Genomic DNA, 8889 nt, shown 5'->3' with positions numbered 1-8889 from the left:
AAAGGCCTTACTATACATGGTCGTTTTTTTCGGTTAAATAAGCCTTACTATACATGGTCGTTTTTTTCGGCTAAAAACATCTGACAATACATGGTCGTTTTTTTCGGTTAAAAAAGCCTTACTATACATGGTCGTTTTTTTTCGGCTAAAAACATCTGACAATACATGGTCGTTTTTTTCGGCTAAAAATGTCCAAAAATGCCTTACTATACATGGTCTGTTTTTTTTCAGCTAAAAACGCCTTACTATACATGGTCGTTTTTTTCGGCTAAGAATTTTGTCCAAAAATGCCTTACTGTACATGGTCGTTTTTTTCATCCAAAAAGGCCTTACGATACATGCTCATTTTTTTCAGCTAAAAATTTCGTCCAAAAACCCCTTACTATACATGGTCGTTTTTTTTTTCGGTTAAAAAAGCCTTACTATACATGGTCGTTTTTTTCGGCTAAAAACATCTGACAATACATGGTCGTTTTTTTTGGGGGTTAAAAAAGCCTTACTTTACATGGTCGTTTTTTTTTCGGCTAAAATCGCTTTACTATACATGGTTGTTTTTTTCGGCTCAAAACACCTTACTATACATGGTCGTTTTTTTCGGCTAAAAACATCTGACAATACATGGTCGTTTTTTTTGGGGGTTAAAAACGCCTTACTATACATGGTCGTTTTTTTTCGGCTAAGAATTTTGTCCAAAAATGCCTTACTATACATGGTGGTTTTTTTCGTCCAAAAAGGCCTTACTATACATGGTCATTTTTTTCGGCTACAAATTTCGTCCAAAAAGGCCTTACTATACATGGTCGTTTTTTTCGGTTAAATAAGCCTTACTATACATGGTCGTTTTTTTCGGCTAAAAACATCTGACAATACATGGTCGTTTTTTTCGGTTAAAAAAGCCTTACTATACATGGTCGTTTTTTTTCGGCTAAAAACATCTGACAATACATGGTCGTTTTTTTCGGCTAAAAATGTCCAAAAATGCCTTACTATACATGGTCTGTTTTTTTTCAGCTAAAAACGCCTTACTATACATGGTCGTTTTTTTCGGCTAAGAATTTTGTCCAAAAATGCCTTACTGTACATGGTCGTTTTTTTCATCCAAAAAGGCCTTACGATACATGCTCATTTTTTTTCAGCTAAAAATTTCGTCCAAAAACCCCTTACTATACATGGTCGTTTTTTTTTTCGGTTAAAAAAGCCTTACTATACATGGTCGTTTTTTTCGGCTAAAAACATCTGACAATACATGGTCGTTTTTTTTGGGGGTTAAAAAAGCCTTACTTTACATGGTCGTTTTTTTTTTCGGCTAAAATCGCTTTACTATACATGGTTGTTTTTTTCGGCTAAAAACATCTGACAATACATGGTCGTTTTTTTCGGCTAAAAATGTCCAAAAATGCCTTACTATACATGGTCTGTTTTTTTTCAGCTAAAAACGCCTTACTATACATGGTCGTTTTTTTCGGCTAAGAATTTTGTCCAAAAATGCCTTACTGTACATGGTCGTTTTTTTCATCCAAAAAGGCCTTACGATACATGCTCATTTTTTTTCAGCTAAAAATTTCGTCCAAAAACCCCTTACTATACATGGTCGTTTTTTTTTTCGGTTAAAAAAGCCTTACTATACATGGTCGTTTTTTTCGGCTAAAAACATCTGACAATACATGGTCGTTTTTTTTGGGGGTTAAAAAAGCCTTACTTTACATGGTCGTTTTTTTTTTCGGCTAAAATCGCTTTACTATACATGGTTGTTTTTTTCGGCTCAAAACACCTTACTATACATGGTCGTTTTTTTCGGCTAAAAATTTCGTCCAAAAATGCCTTATATACATGGTCGTCTTTTTCGTCCAAAAATGCCTTACTATACATGGTACATTTTTTCGGCGAAAAACACCTTACGATACAAAAAATGACTTCAATAAGCCTTACTCATCATGTTGGTCAAAGAAAGAAGGGATATGGTTGCAACCTCTGGGGATTGTACACCCAACCGCAAGTTTGGGACATGGTTTCTCTACCCCTGAGCCACACCACCACATAATTTCTTTTTTTTTTTTGTGTTGTCTTTAATAAAGCTGCAAATGGTGGTTAAAGAAAAGTGTGACCTTGTTGCAAACACTGGGAATCGAACACCCAACCGCTGGATTTGGGACTTCAGCTTTCTACCACTGAGCTAACCCATCACAATGAACCTTTGGGTTGTTTTGAGTTCACAATGAACCTTTTTTCGTCCAAAAATGCCTTACTATACATGGAGAGGAGCCAGATGAGGTGGCTTGGGCATCTGATTCGGATGCCTCCTGAGCGCCTCCCTGGTGAGGTGTTCCGGGCATGTCCCACCGGGAGGAGACCCCGAGGAAGACCCAGGACACGCTGGAGAGACTATGTCACCCAGCTGGCCTGGGAACGTCTCGGGATCCCACGGGGAGAGCTGGAAGAAGTAGCTAGGGAGAGGGAAGTCTGGGCTTCCCTGCTAAAGCTGTTGCCCCCGCGACCCGGTAGATGATGGATGATGGATGGATGGTTCCATTAACCATTCTGCACCTTGTCCTGTGGATTCCACCATCTTGGTGAGCATACTAATTGGTAGTTTTCATCCCCTTGGCAAAATATAGTCATGTGTTTTTTGGGGGGATCAGAAGGCGCACCGTCTTTTCATGTGTAGATTTCAATCCCAACAAGATCATCTGAAGACAAAAAGGTGAAAATATGTCTCGAAAACCCGCAAACCACTTAATGTGAGATGGATTTTTCCACCCGGCATCGTGCATGCTCTTTTCATTCCTCCAAAGTCCTTCTCATCTCCACATCTTCACTGCTAATGGTCATCTTGTAAATCTCTGCCATACATTTTATCATGCGAGACCTCTGCAAATATTAGATTTGTGAGCACTAAAAGATTTATTTGTTTGTTTGTTTTTGCTTCTTCAGCTTTTTTATGTTTTGGTACCAGTTATACAGAACAGGAAATTGGACTTCAAGTAACAGCTTTACAGTACATGACTTGTCCTGGCTGTGTGGTACAATATGGCTTAATCAACAATGCTTTGGTAATAAGGCAACCCATTTTTTATGTAATCTAACCCTGACATTGGAAATAAAGGAAAGCAGCACTCACTGACTTTTCGTGTTTTATGAAAACTACACGGGTAGTTGGTTGTTTGTGCAAAGATGGAACATTTTGAAAGGTCACTCGAATAGGTCAGTCATCTGCTCAGCTCAGTTCATCCCATTGTTATTGTCGTTATGACATTGTAGTCAAAGTGGTGTCGCGGTCGTAAAAGCTAGCCAAAGGGTGCTCATTTGCATCTCGGTGACGAAGGCGGCTCCAGCTGCCAGAACACTTTGTGAATTGCATGACAGATGACCATCAACATGGTGATTTGCTTCAATTGTGCAGAGATGTACTAAAAGCATCGAGACTCGATCGGTTATGGGTGGACTGGCCAGGTGACGAGCGGATAGTGCGAACCTTGGACAACGTCGTGTCTGCTGGTAGGGGTGGCTTCGGTTTAGAGAAATCTTGACAATGATTACATAGCATGTGTGCTTACCTTGCATTTCAGTCTTTTTTTTAAACCATTTTTCTTTCCCGCTACGTCAACCGCATGTGCCAAATTGATTTTTTCTTTTTTAATGCGCTGCACACCGTTGCATTGCGCCAAGAGGGTGAGAGTAGTGCGCAATTGCTCATGCGCACAATTTAGAGGTAAATTGACCACAGCTTCAGTTTTCTTATCGCCCATCCATCCATTTTCTGATCCGCTTATCCTCACAAGAGTCGCGGGCCGTGCTGGAGCCTATCCCAGCTGTCTTCGGGCAGTAGACCTGAACCGGTTGCCAGCCAATCGCAGGGCACACAGAGACTAACAACCATCCACACTCACATTCACACCGAGGGACAATTTGGAGTGTTCCATTAACCTGCCATGCATGTTTTTGGAATGTGGGAGGAAACCGGAGTACCTGGAGAAAACCCACACAGGCACGGGGAGAACATCCAAACTCCACACAGGAAGGCCGGAGCTGGAATCGAACCCTGCACCTCTGCACTGTGAGGCTGACGCGCTAACCAGTCGATCACTGGGCCACCCTTATCTTATCATTAAAACCATAATTTAAAATTAAACTGAACAGCAGCAGGTGTTTATTGAAATAATACATTTGATGCCAAGGGTCCCGAAGCCCCATGTTCTCTACATACTAGACATTATCTGTGAATGCATCCAGAAGGAATAGTCCCTGAGGTAAGTTTTCAGGACAAGCTAGGGTAAAAGTGTGGATTTAAATAAACGTGTCAAACCTTCAAACAATATCCTCTAACTTGCAGGTATCTCTTGGAACAGTGCGCGAGACAAATATTTGCACCAGAGATAACAGAGCCAGGAGTTCAAGTCCCGCACCTCGCTGAGCACTGCCACTTTAGAATTCATTTTCCAGGAGTATGAAAGCAGAATTTAGCGAACACATAGATTCGTAAGCACAGGCACTTAAGCCCTGTATCTCAACAACACAGCAAATTGTAAAATGCACTGGAAATATCCAGCAAAGGTTGGAGATATTCTTGAGGCAAATACAACATCCACTTTAAGTCAGTATATGGATTTTCCCTCAAGTTGCCATTGATAAGGACAGTGAGGCCTGCGAGACACACAACTTTAAAGCATTAAAAAGTCAACATACACTAGAGAAAAAAAATGCATAAATATACTGTATATTGTTGACAACATAACTAATCTTTCTGTTTCAGCTCTCTTTGTAGAGATGCATTGGCATGAAAATGAAGTTCATTCAGTTTCATGTTTGATAAGCTCTTTCGTGAGTATAAGCGATGGCCTTAGATAGGTCACTCCTGGCTGGAAAATATCGCCAAAGCGAATGAAGTGCTCAATGCTCACTTTCTCTCCTCCACCCCCACCCATAGCATTTTCTCCCCTTTCATGCAAATCTTGGAAACAATTTAATACGAGTTACCATAGAGATGATTACAGCAGCCTCCGATTACAACAGCATTACATTTAATGGATGTTTTCTAAGGCGATGGCCATCAAAAACATTCAATACTTGCCGTGAACTTCCAGTTAAATAATAAGGCTTTGTTTTGTGTATTGGGAACAAAAGCACAAAGGAGTCCTTTAAGTGCATGGCAAATTCCTCGGGGAAAAAAACTAAACTAAACAAAAAGAAGGCTTTTAACATGGACTGCTCTATTGTCTCAGATCAGTAATCACTACTTAACGGTTGCTATGTAGAGTCGTGACAATAATAAATCATAATAGATGTCATTTATATAGCGCTCTTCAACATACTCAAAGCAGCTTAGTTGTGCGGGAACATAGGAAAACAAATTGTTCATTCTAAATGAAGCATGTTATGAAACGTAAGTCCGTAAGTCATGATCCTTGCATAGAATTTTGGGTATCCCATATTATTATTATTATTATTATACATCTGTGTATATGTTATCCTGGGAACTATGTAAATTGTGAAAACTGCAAAACATCTCTCTTTAAAAAAAAAGAGAGACGACGCAACATAGTTTGGGACGATAAAAACGAACACACGTTATATTGTATCAATATAGTGAACATCTGGTTGTAGAGTCTCACCCTATCGTTTTGGCAAACACTGGGGTCATGTTTTAGTCTACCTGGTGAAACTAAACCCAATATTTATTCTCCTGTAAATCATCCTTGTTTGCTGCTTTGGCACTGAGAAACAGTGTTTTGTTGTTAGTTTTATTTTTTTCCTGAAAACATCTGCCATTTTTGGCAGAAACCCACACTGAGAGCAACAGCGAAACAATGGACTTCAGGAATGAACCGTGATCCTTTATGAAAGGCTTAGGGGAACACTGGGTCAGTAGATACTTTTCTAAAGGTTCATAATATGGAACAACACATCCAGTAATTTTATACAATTCAATTCGTTAAAGCAATTTTGCTGGTTATTTAAGAATTGTGTGTATAATTGGAGTCAGTGGCAACACCAATTAGGGCTAATTTTTTTTTTTTAAGGGTAATTAAATTTAAAAAAGAACTGGCAATCACAAAATGTCACTCAACAGTTATGACACGAGATTTTTTTCCCGACACACAAAACAACAATAATCGCACTGATGTGGAAGTCTTGTGAAGCCGATGGATTAAACGTGCAGTGCAACCGAAAGGGCTTGAGCGTTACCAAATGGGTAATTTAACTGAAACTACAATCGAACAGCTAAAAGGAGTCGTAACAGAAATATATATAGGTATAAATTAGAGCGAGTGAGAGAGAGGTTTTTTTGTGTGTACTGTATATGTGCATTTATTTTACAAGCTTAGTAAAAACTAAACTATACCTAACAATTTACTGCATTAAGTGAGAGTCACCAAAGACAAGTCTTTAGGTTTGCTACATTATATATTTTTTCCAAGTTTTATTATGTATTAATACTTTTTCTTTTAACTTCTAGTTACAGGACAACTAACTAAAAATCATACAGAAAAATACATGTACAGTCGCTAAAAAATGTTTGACCCTGGGATTTTTTTTTTTTTAATATTTCCAATATTTACGATTTCACTTATTTCTATTCCAAACAATCAAAGGCCATACAGCCTTCAGGATGGTTGTGCGCTTTCTCATGTCATACGATTCGCTATTATGCAAAATGGAATCAGTCATATTATATACACACAGTAAGTAGGGAAATGAACTATGACTTGAATAACTGTCTCTCTTGATAGATAGATGGATGGATGGATGGATGGTTACCTGAATGAATGAACGGTCCAATGCGTTTTCCAAAACGCACACAGACACACCACCAGAGAGACGACCAAACCGTCAAGTGAGTTTTACAAACCGGTTATTGCTCGGATAGAGTTCACCTGGAAGCTGTCTGTTCGGAGCGTCTCGTTGGGGTTTCGACAGCAGTCCTTACTGACCCCATTTCAGAGCCTTCCAACCTGTGACCTTTAAATCACTGGAGATTCATCCTCAGCCGTTTCCAACTTGTTGGTGTTATATTGGAACCGCGTCACCACTGGATTTTGCTCTTCCTATCAACTTGCCCCCTGCCACACCAAGACTGGTATGAAATGATATTAAAAGGACAAAGACAAAATTGTGTTAAATCTCAGAGCAGTCGACCTCTTGCCTAGGCCGAGCATTTGATGGAAAGCCAGCGAAGGGGGGATAATCTTAAAAAGTGCGCAATAAAGGAAGCAGCAAGAAGACCGCCGCCTGAGAAAACTCCACGTGAAGTCATTAGACAGAAAAAATGGGGAAAAGTTCTTCAGCCTTAAATTGATCAAAAGTACAAGCAAAAATTATGAGCGCCGAAGAATTCGCTGACTGCGACCAATATGACAACCAAGCACTTGAGGTAATCATCCTCCTAAGACATCCTTTGTGCAAAATACAAGTTATAGCACCATCAGCGGGTTGCTCTAAAAGGCCTCGGGTGAAATAGACACTGGCTAAAAGGATTCACTCCCACAACAGGAAGCCGGTGTATTAAAAAAGACAAAGTCGAAAGGTTTTTCATCAGAATGTTGAATGGTTCCCTCGTGGGCCGGGGATGTTTTGTTTATCTCCTAATTTGAAAAATTAATGTGCTGTATAATGTGGCTTGTGTTCTACCGCATCGACAACGGCTGACAAACTAAAGAGAATTCAAACCACAAATATACCTCGGCACGTTAAAACTCATCTCTCGGAGGGATTAGGACACACTGCTGACAATCCCAAAGGGGGAGCGGGAGGGGGTATCCTGATGAGGAGTGGAGCAACAGCTGGCGGGATGTGATAACTGTGCATGGGAGCCGAACATGGAAGGTATTACTGCAAATAGAGACGCATGTAAACACATCTCTTTACGGGGAAGAAAAATGCGCTGTCACCCCCGAGGATCAATATTGAAATATGGCATATAATCTTGGATTACTGCCTCTAAAATTACATGGCACAAGATATGAAAAGGCATTAAGATTGAAGAGCTGGGATAAAACAGGGACCGAGATATCGAATACGTCTTAGAGTCCGCGGCAGGGGTGTGCAGAGACCTTTGGAGGGGTAGGTGCTCAAAGTTGAAAAGGGGCCACATGCGACAAAATTCTAATTTGTGTCCATTCAATTTATAGTTCCTTACCCAACACTTGGGTAAGCAAATCAAGAGCTCCTTTTATGGCAATGGCGAGGGAGCGGTACAGGCAAGTGCTAAAGACGATGTACGGGGATATCATAGTCAGATTGAATTTTCTTTTCAGCTGAGAATAAACTACGAAGACATTCTCCAAAACCAGAAGACAATACTAAGCGGACAAATGCCTCGAAGCACACCAGCCAGTGTGGTTTACAGCAAGAGTGGAAAGTTGCTCGTGAGAATTTATACCACAAATTAGCATTTTGACCCATGCTTTGTTCTCAGCTTCACAAAACGGGTGACCGGTCGTTACCTGAGCTTTGAGTAACTGTGATGTCATTTCCAATTGACAGCAACTGGCAAAATTATCGCCCCTGAGATGATGTATTTTGCTGCTTAATTCATGTTGCACAAATGCAATATTAATCAGAATACTGTGTTCAGGCTGGTAGGGCTGCATAGAAAATATTGTTAAAAAAATGCATTGACTTCCCCTTTAATTGTTTCAATGGCAGTAAAAATGTGTGTATAGGAGGGAAATTAGAAGGTGGATATATTCGGGGTCGCGACTGCCTGATGTAGCCGCTGCTTCTGACCCTTTGCGCAGCAGATGCTGGCCTCCCCTCCACACTTTTATCCATCCACTTATTCAAACGCATAGAACATGATTGATTCCTAAAGTACTACGTTAGTAGATTGGGGCTTGCTGAGTTACATATCGTAGATTGGAGCTTGTTGAGTTACATAACATTTTACCAGTA

The sequence above is a fragment of the Hippocampus guttulatus genome, chromosome 9 (assembly GCF_054856545.1).
Source record: "Hippocampus guttulatus isolate MCC_2025c chromosome 9, RoL_Hgut_1.0, whole genome shotgun sequence".
NCBI lineage: Eukaryota > Metazoa > Chordata > Actinopteri > Syngnathiformes > Syngnathidae > Hippocampus > Hippocampus guttulatus.
Note: the sequence above shows the minus strand (reverse complement) of the source record.